A 19,990-nucleotide genomic window follows, 5' to 3' on the forward strand; every position below is an offset into this window, starting at 1 on the left:
TATCCAAAATTCTAAGTTCCTAGAGAAGCCAATCATTCTGAACTTCAAAGGAAAAAGTGAGATGCCAAAACTGTTCAGAAGCAAAAAGCTACAAGTCCCGCTCATCTAATTATAATTAATATTCATTGATATTCTGGACTTTATAGTATATTCTCTTCTTTTTATCCTATTTGATTTTCAGTTGTGGTGCGCGAAATTGTGAACAATACTTTTCACAACTCTCATAATCCCCGGTAATGAACCCCAAAAACTTGGTGTTCAATACCATGGCATAAACACAACTTCGCACAACTAACCAGCAAGTGCACTGGGTCGTCCAAGTAATAAACCTTACGCGAGTAAGGGTCGATCCCACGGAGATTGTTGGTATGAAGCAAGCTATGGTCATCTTGTAAATCTTAGTCAGGCAAACTCAAATGGATATGGTGATTGATGAGCGGATAATTTGTACGCTTTTTGGCATTGTTTTTAGTATGTTTTTAGTATATTTGGTTTAGTTTTTGGTATATTTTTATTAGTTTTTAGTTAAAATTTACTTTTCTGGACTTTGCTATGAGTTTGTGTGTTTTTCTGTGATTTCAGGTATTTTCTGGCTGAAATTGAGGGACCTGAGCAAAAATCTGATTCAGAGACTGAAAAGGACTGCAGATGCTGTTGGATTCTGACCTCCCTGCACTCGAAGTGGATTTTCTGGAGCAACAGAAGCCCAATTGGCGCGCTCTCAACGGCGTTGGAAAGTAGACATCCTGGGCTTTCCAGAAATATATGATAGTCCATACTTTGCTCAAGATTTGATGGCCCAAACCGGCGCTCAAAGTCACCTTCAGATTTCCCAGCGTTAAACGCCGGAACTGGCACCAAAATGGGAGTTAAACGCCCAAACTGGCATAAAAGCTGGCGTTTAACTCCAAGAAGAGTCTCTACACGAAAATGCTTCATTGCTCAGCCCAAGCACACACCAAGTGGGCCCGGAAGTGGATTTTTATGTCATTTACTCATCTCTGTACACCCTAGGCTACTAGTTTCCTATAAGTAGGACCTTTTACTATTGTATTTTAAATCTTTTGATCATGTTTCTATGATTGAACCCTCTTTGGGAGGCTGGCCATTCGGCCATGCCTAGACCTTGTTCTTATGTATTTTCAACGGTGGAGTTTCTACACACCATAGATTAAGGTGTGGAGCTCTGCTGTACCTCGAGTATTAATGCAATTACTATTGTTCTTCTATTCAAGTCCGCTTGTTCTTGTTCTAAGATATTCATTTGCACCCAAGAACATGATGAATGTGATGATTATGTGACACTCATCATCATTCTCACCTATGAACGAGTGCCTGACAACCACTTCTGTTCTACAAGCAAACAAGGCTCTAATGTTTATCTCTTGGATTCTTGATACACGATGCATGGTTGATCGCCTGACAACCGAGTGCTCGCCTGACAAACGAGCCAGCCATTCCGTGAGATCAGAGTCTTCGTGGTATAGGCAAGAACTGATGGCGGCATTCAAGAGAATCCGGAAGGTCTAACCTTGTCTGTGGTATTCTGAGTAGGATTCAATGATTGAATGACTGTGACGTGCTTCAAACTCCTGAAGGCGGGGCGTTAGTGACAGACGCAAAAGAATCAATGGATTCTATTCCGGCCTGATCGAGAACCGACAGATGGATAGCCTTGCCGTGACAGGGTGCGTTGAACATTTTCACTGAGAGGATGGGAGGTAGCCACTGACAACGGTGAAACCCTTGCATAAGCTTGCCATGGAAAGGAGTAAGAAGGATTGGATGAAGACAGTAGGAAAGCAGAGAGACGGAAGGGACCAAGCATCTTCATACGCTTATCTGAAATTCCTACCAATGAATTACATAAGTATCTCTATCTTTATCTTTATGTTTTATTCATCATCTATACCCATTTGAGTCTGCCTGACTATGATTTACAAGGTGACCATAGCTTGCTTCATACCAACAATCTCCGTGGGATCGACCCTTACTCGCGTAAGGTTTATTACTTGGACGACCCAGTGCACTTGCTGGTTAGTTGTGCGAAGTTGTGTTTATGCCATGGTATTGAACACCAAGTTTTTGGATTCATTACCGGGGATTATTTGAGTTGTGAAAAGTATTGATCACAATTTCGTGCACCAAGTTTTTGGCGCCGTTGCCGGGGATTGTTTTGTGTATGGACAACTGACGGTTCATCTTGTTGCTTAGATTAGGTATTTTTCAGAATTCTTAAGAGTGAATTCTAGTGTTTCAAGGTGATGATCTTACCATCACCAAAGCTGATTGATCATCATCAATTTAGCTTTTGAATGCAATGTCCTGCTGAAGCTTGGCTATCCATGTCTAAATCCTTTAGACTAAAGCTTTAGACTAACATTGCATGATTCCTGGAATTCTCATTAAGAATTTTGATACCTTTATTTTCTTTTTCTACTTAATTTTTGAAAAAGCACAAAAAAAAAAATACAAAAAAAATTTCAAAATCATAAAAACCAAAAATATTTTATGTTTCTTGTTTGAGTCTAGTGTCTAATTTTAAGTTTGGTGTCTTACATGAATTGTTTATTTGATCTTGGTTCTATTTTCAAGTCAATAGTACAGGGAACTGAAGATTCAGAACATGCAGCAGAGGAATTACACAGAAAAAGCTGGGCGTTCAAAACGCCCAGTGAAGAAGGACAGACTGGCGTTTAAACGCCAGCCAGGGTGCCTGGTTGGGCGTTTAACGCCCAAAAAGGTAGTGCATTGGGCGTTAAACGCCAGAATGTGCACCATTCTGGGCGTTTAACGCCAGGATGGCACAAGGGGGAGGATTTTGTTTTCAAATCAATTTTTTTTCAAGTTTTCAAAGTTTTTCAAAATCAAATCTTTTTCAAATCATATCTTTTCAATCAAATGTTTTCAAAATCAATTTCTTTCCTTTTTCAAAGATACTTGCTATCAATTAATGATTTGATTCAACATTTCAAGTATGTTGCCTTTTCTGTTGAGAAAGGTTTAATGTTTGAATCATATCTTTTCTTGTTAGGCAAGTCATTAATTTTCAAAATCAAATCTTTTTAAAATTATTTTCAAATCATATCTTTTCAATCACATATTTTTTAAAACCAATCATATCTTCTTAACCTCGTCTTTTTCAAAATAGTTTTCAATCAAATCTTTTTGACTTCTAATTTCAAAATCTTTTTCAAAAATTACTTGATTTCTTTCCCACTCTTGGTTTTCGAAAATCAAATTAAAGTTTTTCAAAATGTTTTTAAAATCTTTTTAATTAATTTTCGAAAATTTCTTCCTCTCTTCTCACATCCTTCTATTTTTGGAGTATCACTCCTCCTCAATGCACAATTCGAACTCTATCTCACTAAGTTCGAATTCTTCTCCTTCTTTCTTCCATTTTTCTTTTCCTCTGACACCTTAAGGAATCTCTATATTGTGACATAGAGGATTCCACATTTTCTTGTTCTCTTCTCTTTCATATGAGCAGGAACAAAGACAAAGGCATTCTTGTTGAAGCTGACCCTGAACCTGAAAGGACCTTGAAGCGAAGGCTGAGAGAAGCTAAGGCACAACTCTCTGTAGAGGACCTAACAGAAATCTTCAAAGAAGAAGACATGGCAGCCGAAAACAACAACAATGCAAACAATGCAAGGAAGGTGCTGGGTGACTTTACTGCACCTACTCCCGACTTCTATGGGAGAAGCATCTCTATCCCTGCCATTGGAGCAAACAACTTTGAGCTTAAGCCTCAATTAGTTTCTCTAATGCAACAGAATTGCAAGTTCCATGGACTTCCATTGGAAGATCCTCATCAGTTCTTGGCTGAGTTCTTGCAAATCTGTGACACTGTCAAGACTAATGGGGTTGACCCTGAAGTCTACAGACTTATGCTATTCCCTTTTGCTGTAAGAGACAGAGCTAGGACATGGTTGGACTCACAACCTAAAGAAAGCCTGGACTCATGGGAAAAGCTAGTCAATGCCTTCTTGGCAAAGTTCTTTCCACCTCAAAAATTGAGTAAGCTTAGAGTGGAAGTCAAAACCTTCAGACAGAAGGATGGAGAATCCCTCTATGAAGCTTGGGAAAGATACAAACAATTGATCAGAAAATGTCCTTCTGACATGCTTTCTGAATGGAGCATCATAGGTATTTTCTATGATGGTCTCTCTGAACTATCCAAGATGTCTTTGGATAGCTCTGCTGGAGGATCTCTTCATCTGAAGAAGACGCCTGCAGAAGCTCAAGAGCTGATTGAAATGGTTGCAAATAACCAATTCATGTACACTTCTGAAAGGAATCCTGTGAACAATGGGACTAATCAGAAGAAAGGAGTTCTTGAGATTGATACTCTGAATGCCATATTGGCTCAGAACAAAATATTGACTCAACAAGTCAATTTGATTTCTCAAAGTCTGTCTGGAATGCAAAATGCACCAAGCAGTACTAAGGATGCTTCATCTGAAGAAGAAGCCTATGATCCTGAGAACCCTTCAATGGAAGAGGTGAATTACCTAGGAGAACCCTATGGAAACACCTATAATTCTTCATGGAGAAATCATCCAAATTTCTCATGGAAGGATCAACAGAGACCTCAACAAGGTTTCAACAACAATAATGGTGGAAGAAACAGGTTTAGCAATGGCAAGCCTTTTCCATCATCTTCTCAGCAACAGACAGAGAATTCTAAGCAGAACCCCTCTGACTTAGCAACTATGGTCTCTGATCTAATCAAAACCACTCAAAGTTTCATGACTGAAACAAGGTCCTCCATTAGGAATTTGGAGGCACAAGTGGGACAGCTGAGCAAGAAAGTTACTGAACTCCCTCCTAGTACTCTTCCAAGCAATACAGAAGAAAATCCAAAAGGAGAGTGCAAGGCCATCAATATGGCCAAATTTGGAGAGGAGGAAGAGGAAGTGGACACCACTGAGGAAGACCTTAATGGGCGTGCACTAGCCTCCACTGAGTTCCCCAATGAGGAACCATGGGAATCTGAGGCTCAAAATGAGACCATAGAGATTCCATTGGACTTACTTCTGCCTTTCATGAGCTCTGATGAGTATTCTTCCTCTGAAGAGGATGAGTATGTCACTGAAGAGCAAGTTGCTAAATACCTTGGAGCAATCATGAAGCTAAATGACAAGTTATTTGGAAATGAGACTTGGGAAGATGAACCCCCTTTGCTCACCAAAGAATTGGATGACTTGTCTAGGCAGAAATTACCTCAAAAGAGGCAGGACCCTGGGAAGTTCTCCATACCTTGTACCATAGGTACCATGACCTTCAAGAAGGCTCTGTGTGACTTAGGGTCAAGTGTAAACCTCATGCCTCTCTCTGTAATGGAGAAGCTAGGGATCTTTGAGGTGCAAGCTGCAAGAATCTCATTAGAGATGGCAGACAACTCAAGAAAACAAGCTCATGGACTTGTAGAGGATGTTTTGGTGAAGATTGAAGACCACTACATCCCTACTGATTTCATAGTCCTAGAGACTGGGAAGTGCATGGATGAATCCATCATCCTTGGCAGACCCTTCCTAGCCACAGCAAAGGCTGTGATTGATGTTGATAGAGGTGAACTGATCATTCAAGTGAATGAAGAATCCTTTGTGTTTAAGGCTCTAGGATATCCCTCTGTCACCATGGAGAGGAAGCATGAAGAGCTTCTCTCAATTCAGAGTCAAACAGAGCCCCCACAGTCAAACTCTAAGTTTGGTGTTGGGAGGCCACAACCAAACTCTAAGTTTGGTGTTGAACCCCCACATTCAAACTCTAAGTTTGGTGTTGGGAGGTTCCAACATTGCTTTGAGAAAATGTGAGGCTACATGAGAGCCCTCTGTCAAGCTACTGACATTAAAGAAACGCTTGTTGGGAGGCAACCCAATGTTATATTTTACATATTTTCCTTTGTTATTTTATTTTATTTTGAAGGTTGATGATCATGAGAAGTCACAAAATCAATTGAAAAAGCAAAAACAGAATGAAAAATAGGAAGAAAAACAGCACACCCTGGAGGAAGAACCTACTGGCGTTTAAACGCCAGTAAGGCTAGTAGGTGGGCGTTTAACGCCCAGTCTGGCACCATTCTGGGCGTTTAACGCCAGAAAGGGGCACCAGACTGGCGTTAAACGCCAGAAAAGGGCAAGAACCTGGCGTTAAACGCCAGAAATGGGCACCAGCCCGGCGTTTAACGCCAGAATTGGCTCAAAACGTGATTTTCCATGCCATTTGGTGCAGGGATGACTTTTCCTTGACACCTCAGGATCTGTGGACCCCACAGGATCCCCACCAACCCCACCACTCTCTCTCTTCTTCCCCATTCACCAATCACCTCAATACCTCTTCCCCAAAAACCCTTCACCTATCAAATCCCATCTTCTCTTCACCACTCACATCCATCCTTCACAAAACCCCACCTATCTCACCCTTCAAATTCAAACCACTTTCCCTCCCAAACCCACCCATACATGACCGAACCATGAGCCCCCCTCTCCTATATAAACCCTTCTTCACCCCTTCATTTTCACACAACCTAAACACCACTTCTCACCCTCTTTGGCCGAACACAAAAGCCATTCCCTTCTTCCTCATTTCTTCTTTTTCTCCTCTATTCTTCCTTCTTTTGCTCGAGGACGAGCAAACCTTTTAAGTTTGGTGTGGTAAAAGCGTTGCTTTTTCATTTTTCCATAACCATTTATGGCATCCAAGGCCGGAAAAACCTCTAGAAAGAGGAAAGGGAAGGCAAAAGCTTCCACCTCCGAGTCATGGGAGATGGAGAGATTCATCTCAAGGGTGCATCAAGACCACTTCTATGAAGTTGTGGCCTTGAAGAAGGTGATCCCCGAGGTCCCTTTTTCACTCAAAAAGGGTGAATATCCGGAGATCCGACATGAGATCCGAAGAAGAGGTTGGGAAGTTCTTACCAACCCCATTCAACAAGTCGGAATCTTAATGGTTCAAGAGTTCTATGCCAATGCATGGATCACCAAGAACCATGATCAAAGTGTGAACCCAGATCCAAAGAATTGGCTTACTATGGTTCGGGGAAAATACTTGGATTTTAGTGTGGAAAATGTAAGGTTGGCATTCAACTTGCCTATGATGCAAGGAGATGAACATCCTTACACTAGAAGGGTCAACTTTGATCAAAGGTTGGACCAAGTCCTCACTGACATTTGTGAAGAGGGCGCCCAATGGAAGAGAGATTCAAGAGGAAAGCCGGTTCAATTGAGAAGGCATGACCTCAAGCTCGTGGCTAGAGGATGGTTGGAGTTTATCCAACGCTCAATCATTCCCACTAGCAACCGGTCCGAAGTTACTCTAGACCGGGCCATCATGATTCATAGCATCATGATTGGAGAAGAAGTGGAAGTTCATGAGGTTATAGCCCAAGAACTCTATAAGGTGGCGGACAAGTCCTCTACCTTGGCAAGGTTAGCCTTTCCTCATCTCATTTGTCACCTCTATTATTCAGTTGGAGTTGACATAGAGGGAGACACCCCCATTGATGAGGATAAGCCCATCACTAAGAAAAGGATGGAGCAAACAAGAGACCCCTCTCATCATGAGATCCCTGAGATGCCTCAAGGGATGCACTTTTACTATTGCAAAAATGCGTTTTGAGCTAATTCTGGCGTTAAACGCCGGGCTGGTGCCCATTTCTGGCGTTTAACGCCAGGTTCTTGCCCTTTCCTGGCGTTTAACGCCAGTCTGGTGCCCCTTTCTGGCGTTAAACGCCCAGAATGGTGCCAGACTGGGCGTTAAACGCCCACCAGCTAGCCTTACTGGCGTTTAAACGCCAGTAGGTTCTTCCTCCAGGGTGTGCTGTTTTTCTTCCTGTTTTTCATTCTGTTTTTGCTTTTTCAATTGATTTTGTGACTTCTCATGATCATCAACCTACAAAATAAAATAACAAAGGAAAATATATAAAATATAACATTGGGTTGCCTCCCAACAAGCGCTTCTTTAATGTCAGTAGCTTGACAGAGGACTCTCATGGAGCCTCACAAATGCTCAGAGCAATGTTGGAACCTCCCAACACCAAACTTAGAGTTTGAGTGTGGGGGTTCAACACCAAACTTAGAAGTTGGTTGTGGCCTCCCAACACCAAACTTAGAGTTTGACTGTGGGGGCTCTGTTTGGCTCTGTTTTGAGAGGAGCTCTTCATGCTTCCTCTCCATGGTGACAGAGGGATATCCTTGAGCCTTAAACACAAAGGATTCTTCATTCACTTGAATGATCAGTTCACCTCCATCAACATCAATCACAGCCTTTGCTGTGGCTAGGAAGGGTCTGCCAAGGATGATAGATTCATCCATGCACTTCCCAGTCTCTAGGACTATGAAATCAGTAGGGATGTAATGGTCTTCAATCTTTACCAGAACATCCTCTACAAGTCCATAAGCTTGTTTTCTTGAATTGTCTGCCATCTCTAGTGAGATTCTTGCAGCTTGTACCTCAAAGATCCCTAGCTTCTCCATTACAGAGAGAGGCATGAGGTTTACACTTGACCCTAAGTCACACAGAGCCTTCTTGAAGGTCATGGTGCCTATGGTACAAGGTAGTGAAAACTTCCCAGGATCTTGTCTCTTGTGAGGTAATTTCTGCCTAGACAAGTCATCCAGTTCTTTGGTGAGCAAAGGAGGTTCGTTCTCCCAAGTCTCATTTCCAAATAACTTGTCATTTAGCTTCATGATTGCTCCAAGGTATTTAGCAACTTGCTCTTCAGTGACATACTCATCCTCTTCAGAGGAGGAATACTCATCAGAGCTCATGAAAGGCAGAAGTAAGTCCAATGGAATCTCTATGGTCTCATTTTGAGCCTCAGATTCCTATGGTTCCTCATTAGGGAACTCATTGGAGGCTAGTGCACGCCCATTGAGGTCTTCCTCAGTGGCGTTCACTTCCTCTCCTTCCTCTCCAAATTCAGCCATGTTGATGGCCTTGCACTCTCCTTTTGGATTTTCTTCTGTATTGCTTGGAAGAGTACTAGGAGGGAGTTCAGTAATTTTCTTGCTCAGCTGTCCCACTTGTGCCTCCAAATTCCTAATGGAGGACCTTGTTTCAGTCATGAAACTTTGAGTGGTTTTGATTAGATCAGAGACCATGGTTGCTAAGTCAGAGTTACTCTGCTTAGAACTCTCTGTCTGTTGCTGAGAAGATGATGGAAAAGGCTTGCCATTGCTAAACCTGTTTCTTCCACCATTATTGTTGTTGAAACCTTGTTGAGGTCCCTGTTGATCCTTCCATGAGAGATTTGGGTGATTTCTCCATGAAGAATTATAGGTGTTTCCATAGGGTTCTCCCATGTAATTCACCTCTTCCATTGAAGGGTTCTCAGGATCATAAGCTTCTTCTTCAGATGAAGCATCCTTAGTACTGCTTGGTGCATTTTGCATTCCAGACAGACTTTGAGAAATCAAATTGACTTGTTGAGTCAATATCTTGTTCTGAGCCAGAATGGCATTCAGAGTATCAATCTCAAGAACTCCTTTCTTCTGATTAGTCCCATTGTTCACAGAATTCCTTTCAGAAGTGTACATGAATTGGTTATTTGCAACCATTTCAATTAGTTCTTGAGCTTCTGTAGGCGTCTTCTTCAGATGAAGAGATCCTCCAGCAGAGCTATCCAAAGACATCTTGGATAGTTCAGAGAGACCATCATAGAAAATACCTATGATGCTCCATTCAGAAAGCATGTCAGAAGGACATTTTCTGATCAATTGTTTGTATCTTTCCCAAGCTTCATAGAGGGATTCTCCATCCTTCTGTCTGAAGGTTTGGACTTCCACTCTAAGCTTACTCAATTTTTGAGGTGGAAAGAACTTTGCCAAGAAGGCATTGACTAGCTTTTCCCATGAGTCCAGGCTTTCTTTAGGTTGTGAGTCCAACCATGTCCTAGCTCTGTCTCTTACAGCAAAAGGGAATAGCATCAGTCTGTAGACCTCAGGGTCAACCCCATTAGTCTTGACAGTGTCACAGATTTGCAAGAATTCAGCTAAGAACTGATGAGGATCTTCCAATGGAAGTCCATGGAACTTGCAATTCTGTTGCATTAGAGAAACTAATTGAGGCTTAAGCTCAAAGTTGTTTGCTCCAATGGCAGGGATAGAGATACTTCTCCCATAGAAGTCGAGAGTAGGTGCAGTAAAGTCACCCAGCACCTTCCTTGCATTGTTTGCATTGTTGTTGTTTTCGGCTGCCATGTCTTCTTCTTTGAAGATTTCTGTTAGGTCCTCTACAGAGAGTTGTGCCTTAGCTTCTCTTAGCTTTCACTTCAAGGTCCTTTCAGGTTCAGGGTCAGCTTCAACAAGAATGCTTGTGTCTTTGTTCCTGCTCATATGAAAGAGAAGAGAACAAGAAAATGTGGAATCCTCTATGTCACAGTATAGAGATTCCTTGAGGTGTCAGAGAAGAAGAAAAATAGAAGGAAGAAGGAGAAGAATTTGAACTTAGTCAGATAGAGTTCGAATTGTGCATTGAGGAGGAGTGGTGCTCCATAAATAGAAGGATGTGAGAAGAGAGGAGGAAATTTTTTGAAAATTAATTAAAAAGATTTTAAAAACATTTTGAAAAACTTTAATTTGATTTTCGAAAATCAAGAGTGAGAAAGGGATCAAGTAATTTCTGAAAAAGATTTTGAAATTAGAAATCAAAAAGATATGATTGAAAACTGTTTTGAAAGAGATGTGATTAAAAAGATATGATTGAGAAAATATGATTTGAAAACAATTTTAAAAAGATTTGATTTTAAAAATTAATGACTTGCCTAACAAGAAAAGATATGATTCAAACATTAAACCTTTCTCAACAGAAAAGGCAACATACTTGAAATGTTCAATCAAATCATTAATTGTTAGCAAGTATCTTTGAAAAAGGAAAGAAATTGATTTTGAAAACATTTGATTGAAAAAATATGATTTGAAAAAGATTTGATTTTGAAAAACTTTGAAAACTTGAAAAAAATTGATTTGAAAACAAAATCCTCCCCCTTGTGCCATCCTGGCGTTAAACGCCCAGAATGGTGCACATTCTGGCGTTTAACGCCCAATGCACTACCTTTTTGGGCGTTAAACGCCCAACCAGGCACCCTGGCTGGCGTTTAAACGCCAGTCTGTCCTTCTTCACTGGGCGTTTTGAACGCCCAGCTTTTTCTGTGTAATTCCTCTGCTGCATGTTCTGAATCTTCAGTTCCCTGTACTATTGACTTGAAAATAGAACCAAGATCAAATAAACAATGCATGCAAGACACCAAACTTAAAATTAGACACTAGATTCAAACAAGAAACATAAAATATTTTTGGTTTTTATGATTTTGTAATTTTTTTGGATTTTTCGAAAATTAAGTGGAAAAGAAAATAAAGGTATCAAAAATTCTTAATGAGAATTCCACGAATCATGCAATGTTAGTCTAAAGCTTTAGTCTAAAGGAATTAGACATGAATAGCCAAGCTTCAGCAGGACATTGCATTCAAGAGCTAAATTGATGAGAATCAATCAGCTTTGGTGATGATAAGATCATCACCTTGAAACACTAGAATTCATTCTTAAGAACTCTGAAAAATACCTAATCTAAGTAACAAGATGAATCGTCAGTTGTCCATACTCGAAACAATCCCCGGCAACGGCGCCAAAAACTTGGTGCGCGAAATTGTGAACAATACTTTTCACAACTCTCATAATCCCCGGTAATGAACCCCAAAAACTTGGTGTTCAATACCATGGCATAAACACAACTTCGCACAACTAACCAGCAAGTGCACTGGGTCGTCCAAGTAATAAACCTTACGCGAGTAAGGGTCGATCCCACGGAGATTGTTGGTATGAAGCAAGCTATGGTCATCTTGTAAATCTTAGTCAGGCAAACTCAAATGGATATGGTGATATACGAATAAAACATAAAGATAAAGATAGAGATACTTATGTAATTCATTGGTGGAAATTTCAGATAAGCGCATGAAGATGCTGTGTCCCTTCCGTCTCTCTGCTTTCCTACTGTCTTCATCCAATCCTTCTTACTCCTTTCCATGGCAAGCTTATGCAAGGGTTTCACCGTTGTCAGTGGCTACCTCCCATCCTCTCAGTGGAAATGTTCAACGCACCCCGTCACGGCACGGCTATCCATCTGTCGGTTCTCGATCAGGCCGGAATAGAATCCAGTGATTCTTTTGTGTCTGTCACTAACGCCCCGCCCTCAGGAGTTTGAAGCACGTCACAGTCATTCAATCATTGAATCCTACTCAGAATACCACAGACAAGGTTAGACCTTCCGGATTCTCTTGAATGCCGCCATCAGTTCTAGCCTATACCACGAAGACTCTGATCTCACGGAATGGCTGGCTCGGTTGTCAGGCGAGCGCTCGGTTGTCAGGCGATCAACCATGCATCGTGTATCAGGAATCCAAGAGATATTCACCCAATCTAAGGTAGAACGGAGGTGGTTGTCAGGCACACGTTCATAGGTGAGAATGATGATGAGTGTCACGGATCATCACATTCATCAAGTTGAAGAACAAGTGATATCTTAGAACAAGAACAAGCGGAATTGAATAGAAGAACAATAGTAATTGCATTAATACTCGAGGTACAGCAGAGCTCCACACCTTAATCTATGGTGTGTAGAAACTCCACCGTTGAAAATACATAAGAACAAAAGTGATCATTGGTTTCGGCCCCAGAGAGGGAACCAGAAGAACCAAGATAAAAATACAATAGTAAAAGGACCTACTTATAGAAAACTAGTAGCCTAAGGTTTACAAAGATGAGTAAATGACATAAAAATCCACTTCCGGGCCCACTTGGTGTGTGCTTGGGCTGAGAAATGAAGCATTTTCGTGTAAAGACTCTTCTTGGAGTTAAACGCCAGCTTTGGTGCCAGTTTGGGCGTTTAACTCCCACTTTGGTGCCAGTTCCGGCGTTTAACGCTGGAATTTTCGAAGGTGACTTTGAACGCCGGTTTGGGCCATCAAATCTTGGGCAAAGTATGGACTATCATATATTGCTGGAAAGCCCAGGATGTCTACTTTCCAACGCCGTTGAGAGCGCGCCAATTGGGCTTCTATAGCTCCAGAAAATCCACTTCGAGTGCAGGGAGGTCAGAATCCAACAGCATCTGCAGTCCTTCTCAGTCTCTGAATCAGATTTTTGCTCAGGTCCCTCAATTTCAGCCAGAAAATACCTGAAATCACAGAAAAACACACAAACTCATAGTAAAGTCCAGAAAAGTGAATTTTAACTAAAAACTAATAAAAATATACTAAAAACTAAACCAAATATACTAAAAACATACTAAAAACAATGCCAAAAAGCGTACAAATTATCCGCTCATCAAGTTGCTTGGGGACAAGCAACAATTTAAGTTTGGTGTTGTGATGAGCGGATAATTTATACGCTTTTTGGCATTATTTTTAGGTAGTTTTTAGTAAGTTCAAGCTACTTTTAGGGATGTTTTCATTAGTTTTTATGTTAAATTCACATTTCTGGACTTTACTATGAGTTTGTGTGTTTTTCTGTGATTTCAGGTAATTTCTGGCTGAAATTGAGGGACTTGAGCAAAACTCTGAAAAAGGCTGACAAAAGGACTGCTGATGCTGTTGGAATCTGACCTCCCTGCACTCGAAATGGATTTTCTAGAGCTACAGAACTCCAAATGGCGTGCTCTCAACGGCGTTGGAAAGTAGACATCCAGATCTTTCCAGAAATATATAATAGTCTATACTTTATTCGGAAATTGACGACGTAACTTGGCGTTGAACGCCAAGTACATGCTGCTGTCTGGAGTTAAACGCCAGAAACACGTCATGATCCGGAGTTGAACGCCCCAAAACACGTTATAACTTGGAGTTCAACTCCAAGAGAAGCCTCAGCTCGTGGATAGATCAAGCTCAGCCCAATCATACACCATGTGGGCCCCGAAAGTGGATTTATGCATCAATTACTTACTCATGTAAACCCTAGTAGCTAGTCTAGTATATATAGGACATTTAACTATTGTATTAGTCGTCTTTTGACCACGTTTCATCTTTGGTCTCAGTTTTGTTTTATTCTTCATCTTAGGGGGCCATTGATCACGTTTTAGGGGGCTGGCCATTCGGCCATGCCTGAACCTTTCACTTATGTATTTTCAACGGTGGAGTTTCTGCACACCATAGATTAAGGGTGTGGAGCTCTGCTGTACCTCAAGTTTCAATACAATTACTATTATTTTCTATTCAATTCTCTTTTATTCTTATTCCAAGATATACGTTGCACAACACTTTGATGAATGTGATGATCCGTGACACTCATCATCATTCTCACCTATGAACGTGCGTGATTGACAACCACATCCGTTCTACCTTAGGCCGGGCGCATATCTCTTAGATTCCCCAACAGAATCTTCGTGGTATAAGCTAGATAGATGGCGGCATTCATGGGGATCCGGAAAGTCTAACCTTGTCTGTGGTATTCCGAGTAGGATTCTGGTATTGAATGATTGTGACGAGCTTCAAACTCCTGAAGGCTGGGCGTTAGTGACAGACGCAAAAGAATCAATGGATTCTACTCCAACCTGATTGAGAACCGACAGATGATTAGCCGTGCTGTGACAGAGCATTTGGACCGTTTTTACTGAGAGGATGGGATGTAGCCATCAGCAAGGGTGATGCCTCCAGACGATTAGCCGTGCAGTGACAGCGCATAGGACCATTTTCCCGAGAGGATTGAAAGTAGCCATTGATGATGGTGATGCCCTACATACAGCTTTCCATGGAAAGGAGTAAGAAGGATTGGGTGAAAGCAATGAGAAAGTAGAGATTCAAGAGGAGCACAGCATCTCCATACGCCTATCTGAAATTCCCACTATTAATTTACATAAGTATTTCTATCCCTTTTATTTTCTATTTATTATTAATTTTCGAAACCCATAATCAATTATAATCTGCCTAACTGAGATTTACAAGGTGACCATAGCTTGCTTCATACCAACAATCTCTGTGGGATCGACCCTTACTCACGTAAGGTATTACTTGGATGACCCAGTACACTTGCTGGTTAAGTTGAACGGAGTTGTGGATAGAAAGTGCTGAGTTAGTTTTTAGGCACATGCCAAAGAGCCATTATTGTTGATCACAATTTCGTCCACCACTCATCATGCACTCTAAGCACTAATTCACCCACTTCTACATCAATCAGAGCTCTTCCAGTGCCTAGGAATGGTCTTCCTAGAATTATAGAGGCATTCTCATACTCCCCTATGTCAAGAATCACAAAATCTGCTAGGAGGAAGAACTTACCCATTTTGACCAAGATATTCTCCACTAATCCGTATGCAGGCTTCATAAATTTGTCTGCCATCTATAATGCTATCCTTGTGGGTTGTGCCTCTTGAATTTGTAGCTTCTTCATCATAGACAAGGGCATTAAATTGATGCTTGCTCCCAGATCACATAACGCTTTCTCAAAGGTTGTGCTCCCAATGGTGCATGGAATTTGAAAGCTCCCTGGATTTGGCATCTTCCTTGGCAAGTTATTCTGAATTATGGCACTACATTCCTTAGTCAGGACCACTGTCTTATCTCCCTTTAAAGGCTTCTTCTTTGACAACAATTCTTTCATGAATTTGACATAGATAGGCATTTGCTCCAAAACCTCGGCAAAAGGAATATTGATTTGCAACTTTCTGAAGACTTCTAAGAACTTTGAAAACTGCTTGTCCTTGGTCTCCTTTTGAAGTCTCTGAGGATATGGCATTTTAGGCTTGTATTCAGGAGCCTTTGACAATGTAGGATAAGTGTCAAGAGAGTCTGGGAATGGGTTGTCCGCACGCTTTGGAGGGACATGCTCTACTTCTTCCTTCTTCTCCTCTGGAGCTTCTTTTTCAACTAGCTCTTCATTAACTTGTACTTCCATACTTGCCACTTGTCCACTTATCAAGGTGATAGCCTTGCATTCCTCTCTTGGATTTGGAATTGTGTTACCAGGAAGGCTATTAATGGTCTTCTTATCAATTTCATTAACTTTTCTGGCTAATTGACCCATCTGAATCTCCAAGTTTTGAATTGTATTTGCAGACCTCTCAGGTATTTGCTTGCTCAGTTGGCCCATTTGCACCTCCAAGTTTCTAATGGAGGCTCTGGTTTCCTGCATAAAACTCCTCATCATCTCCCAATTAGAATCTTGTTGGGATTAAGAATTTGCCTGCTGAGGTAGTTGTTGTTGATGAGACTGAAATTGGCGGTTATTATGATTGTTCTGTTGGAAACTACCCTGAGAATTATTATTAAAATTCTAAGATCTCTGAGGTTGGTCCATCCACCCAAGATTGTATGTCCTAGAGTATGGATCATTATTGGGGTTTATAGGACCACTCCCCATGTAATTTACCTGTTCAGAAAAAGATTGAGCATAATCATAATTCTCATTTTGTACAAAATTACCTGTCACATCATAAGAGACCTCTTGAGGAGAATTTTGGGTGTTGATAGCTGAGACTTGCATGCCACCCATCTGTTGAGTAAGTAGACTTCTTTGCTGAGACATAAGCTTGTTCTGAGCAAGAATAGCATTAAGAGCTTCTACTTCTATAACACCCTTCTTCGGAAGAGCCTCAAAGTTCACAGGATTCCTGTTAGATGAGTATAAATATTGGTTGCTAGCAACCAATTCAATAAGCTCAATAGTCTCCTCCGGTGTCTTCTTCTTGTGCAGTGAACCACCTGCAGAATTATCTAAGCACATCTTGGACATTTCACCCAAACCTTCATAAAAGATATCTAGTTGGGTCCATTTGGAGAACATGTCCAGAGGGCATTGCCTAGTCAGTAGCTTGTATCTCTTCCAAGCTTCATAAAGAGTTTCACCATCCTTCTACCTGAAGGTCTGAACCTTCACCCTAAGCTTAGTTAGCTTCTTTGGTGGGAAAAATTTAGTAAGAAACTCAGTAACAACTTTGTCCCAAGTATCCAAACTCTCCTTGGGTTGGGAATCTAGCCATAGCTTTGCTCTATCCCTCAGAGCAAACGGGAAGAGCATGAGTTTGTACACCTCAGGGTTCACTCCATTTGTCTTCACAGTATCACAAATCTGCAGAAAATTAGAAATAAATTTATTTGGATCTTCGTGGGGAAGACCATGATATTGGCAGTTTTGTTGCACCGGGGTGACCAATTGTGGCTTCAACACAAAGTTGTTCGCAGCTATAGGAGGCACCACAATACTTTTTCCATAAAGATCTGCAGTAGGAGCAGAGTAAGAGCCAAGCACTCTCCTTTGTTGCTCATTCCCATTCGGATTTGCCACATTGGCATTAGCAGCATCGTTAGGATCCATAGTGGCTTGTTGCAAACGTCGTCTGAAAGTCCTTTCAGGTTCAGGATCAAAGTCTAAGAGAGGTTCTTTGTCTCTGTTCCAGTGCATAAATAGACAGAAAACAAGAAAAGATGAAACTCTCTACGTCAGAGTGCAAAAAATTTCCAGTGAGGTAACCTATGTAAAGAGATAAAAGTATTGAATAAAACAAACACTAAAATTCGAAAATTACTGTTAAAATTAAGACTAAAAATTTTCGAAATTTTTAGGCAATTTAAATAAAAAAATTAAAATAAGACTAAATAGGGAACACCAAACTTAATTTCAGAAATTAAGAAAAATAAATATATGATGCATATATATATATATATATATATATATATATATATAATTTTTTTATTTAAAACAAAATAATAAAAGAAAAGAAAAAGAAAGAACAAAGGAGGGGGTACTAACGAAAAAAAAAGGAAAAGAATTAAAGGAACGTAAGAAGAAATTAAAAAAATTAAAAAATTATAATACTAAAATAAAACTAACTGTTAATCACAATCAATTCCTGGCAACGGCGCCAAAAACTTGGTGCGGAATTTACAACCACAAACTAACTGGCAAGTGCACCGGGTCGTACCAAGTAATACCTCAGGTGAGTGAGGGTCGATCCCACGAGGATTGATGGACTAAACAACAATGGTTAATTAATTTACTTAGTTAGACAAGTAGAAAAGAATGTTTTGATGTTTAAAAGCATAACAGTAAATTCAGAATATCAAAAGATACGCAATAAATAAGTTGAGAAAACAATATGAAGAAGGCAGTTAAGACTTCAGAGTTATCTATTTTCCAGATTGACTTTTCTTATTAATTTATTTTAATCATGCAGGATTTAATTCATGGCAAATTATATGTGACTAGACCCTAATTCCTTAGACCTTTCTAGTCTCCTCTAAAATTCATCAACAACCGCCAATTTCTTGGTCAATTAATTCTAATTAGAGGTTGAAGTTTAATTCTAGTTATTATGCCACAAAAATCCTAATTATCCGAATATAAGAGGATTATATGTCACGTATCTCATTAAATCCAGATAATTAGAAATTTAGGAGAAATTATTTTCAAGCTGTTGTTCAAGTAAAGAGCTTTTCCAAGTTATACAAGAACTCAATTAGAAAGAGGGTCATACTTTCGTTCCACCCAAATTCATAAGATAAAGAACGAAAACAATTCTTAAATTATAAATCAGGACATGAATTAAAATACAAAAAACAATAGAATCAATCCATACAATAGACAGAGCTCCTAACCTTAATAGTGGAGGTTTAGTTACTCATGGTTCAGAGAGAAAAACTTGGATTCAGGTAAATTGTAATTTACATTATCAAAATGGAATGGAATAATTCCCGAAGAGAAGTTTATTTTATCTTTTATATCTAATCCTAATTAATCTAAAAAATCTAATTTCTAAAACTAAAATAATATATTTTCCTATTTTAAAATAAAATTTAAATTTAATTCAGAATTAAATATAGCAATCAGCTTTTTTCTGCACGTGGTGCATATCATGTGTACGCGTCGATGGTCTTCTTTGCATGTCACGCGTACGCATTAGGTACGCACACGCGTCACTGTGCAACTCTCCAAATCACGCGCACGCGTCGCTCCTCGCTGGTCATCTCCTTCAGCCTTGTCCAAATTTGTGGGAGAGAAGTGTAAACTATTATATATCGTTGGAAAGCTCTAAAATTTAGCTTTCCAACGCCACTAAAATCACCTCCATTGGACCGCTGTAGCTCGAGTTATTCAGGTTTGAGTGCAGAGAGGTCAGGGTTGACAGCATCATTTGCCTTCATCTCTTCTTCTGCAGAAACTCCATCAAATCCAGCCGAACGCTACCTGAAATAAACAGAATTGCACAAGACTCAAAGTAGCATCCATAGTGGCTAAAAGATAATTAATTCTTGATTAAACCCAACAAATTAAATGCAAATTCCCTAAGAAAAGATAGGAAAGATGCTCACGCATCAATGGTTCTGTCTCAAGGAAATTCATTAATACCTAAAATGTCCTCACAAACGCCCAAGAATTTGAGTGTAATTGTGAAGGCACGTGTTTTACTACATCAATATCCCACATTCAAACTGTAACAACCACCCCTTCTAGAAACAAAAATTAAATTCGAAATTCGAAAGTCAGTTAGAGATAAGCTTAGAATTTTGAATTTATGGATAGGAGCCTAGTAACCACCCTCTGTTGAAATTTAAAATATCCCAACCACCCTATCCCCAAATGTATATAAATAGGGGAGCACCCATAGGTAGAAAATCACTCCTATCAGATACTAATCCTCTCCATTCTCTCTCTACAAAGAAATAATATTCTGTGGGCAAACACAAGAGGCAAGCTCGAAGAAGCGTTAGGAAAAAGAGTAGGGAATTATGTTTTTTTAAAATGCTTGGCATGTGTTATGTTCCATTTTTATTTTCTTCCATTCACGAATGTTATCATGGCATTAATTATCTTTCACTCATCCTTTATTCATGTTGATCATGTCTATCCATCATGTAATTCATGTCTTCTTGAATCGTTAGTATATGTCTCCTTGTGATGTTCATTCAATTATTTACTATACTCATTTTGTGCTCTTTCATATGATTATATTGTTAATATTCTCTTAGATCGAGAGTACATGCCTTCTTATAATGCTTAT

At 40.0% G+C, this 19,990-nt stretch overlaps 2 non-coding genes across 2 annotated transcripts; one reads left to right on the forward strand and one right to left on the reverse strand.

Moving 5' to 3' along the window:
* Nucleotides 1-4,022: 4,022 nt before the first annotated feature.
* Nucleotides 4,023-4,130, reverse strand: LOC130959421 (small nucleolar RNA R71). Its single transcript, XR_009078501.1, has one exon. It is a non-coding gene; the product is annotated as a small nucleolar RNA R71 (small nucleolar RNA).
* Nucleotides 4,131-9,692: 5,562 nt separating this feature from the next.
* On the forward strand, nt 9,693-9,800 carry LOC130959599 (small nucleolar RNA R71). Its single transcript, XR_009078672.1, has one exon. It is a non-coding gene; the product is annotated as a small nucleolar RNA R71 (small nucleolar RNA).
* The last annotated feature ends 10,190 nt before the right edge of the window (nt 9,801-19,990 follow it).

Source organism: Arachis stenosperma, chromosome 10 (assembly GCF_014773155.1).
Source record: "Arachis stenosperma cultivar V10309 chromosome 10, arast.V10309.gnm1.PFL2, whole genome shotgun sequence".
Classification (NCBI taxonomy): domain Eukaryota; kingdom Viridiplantae; phylum Streptophyta; class Magnoliopsida; order Fabales; family Fabaceae; genus Arachis; species Arachis stenosperma.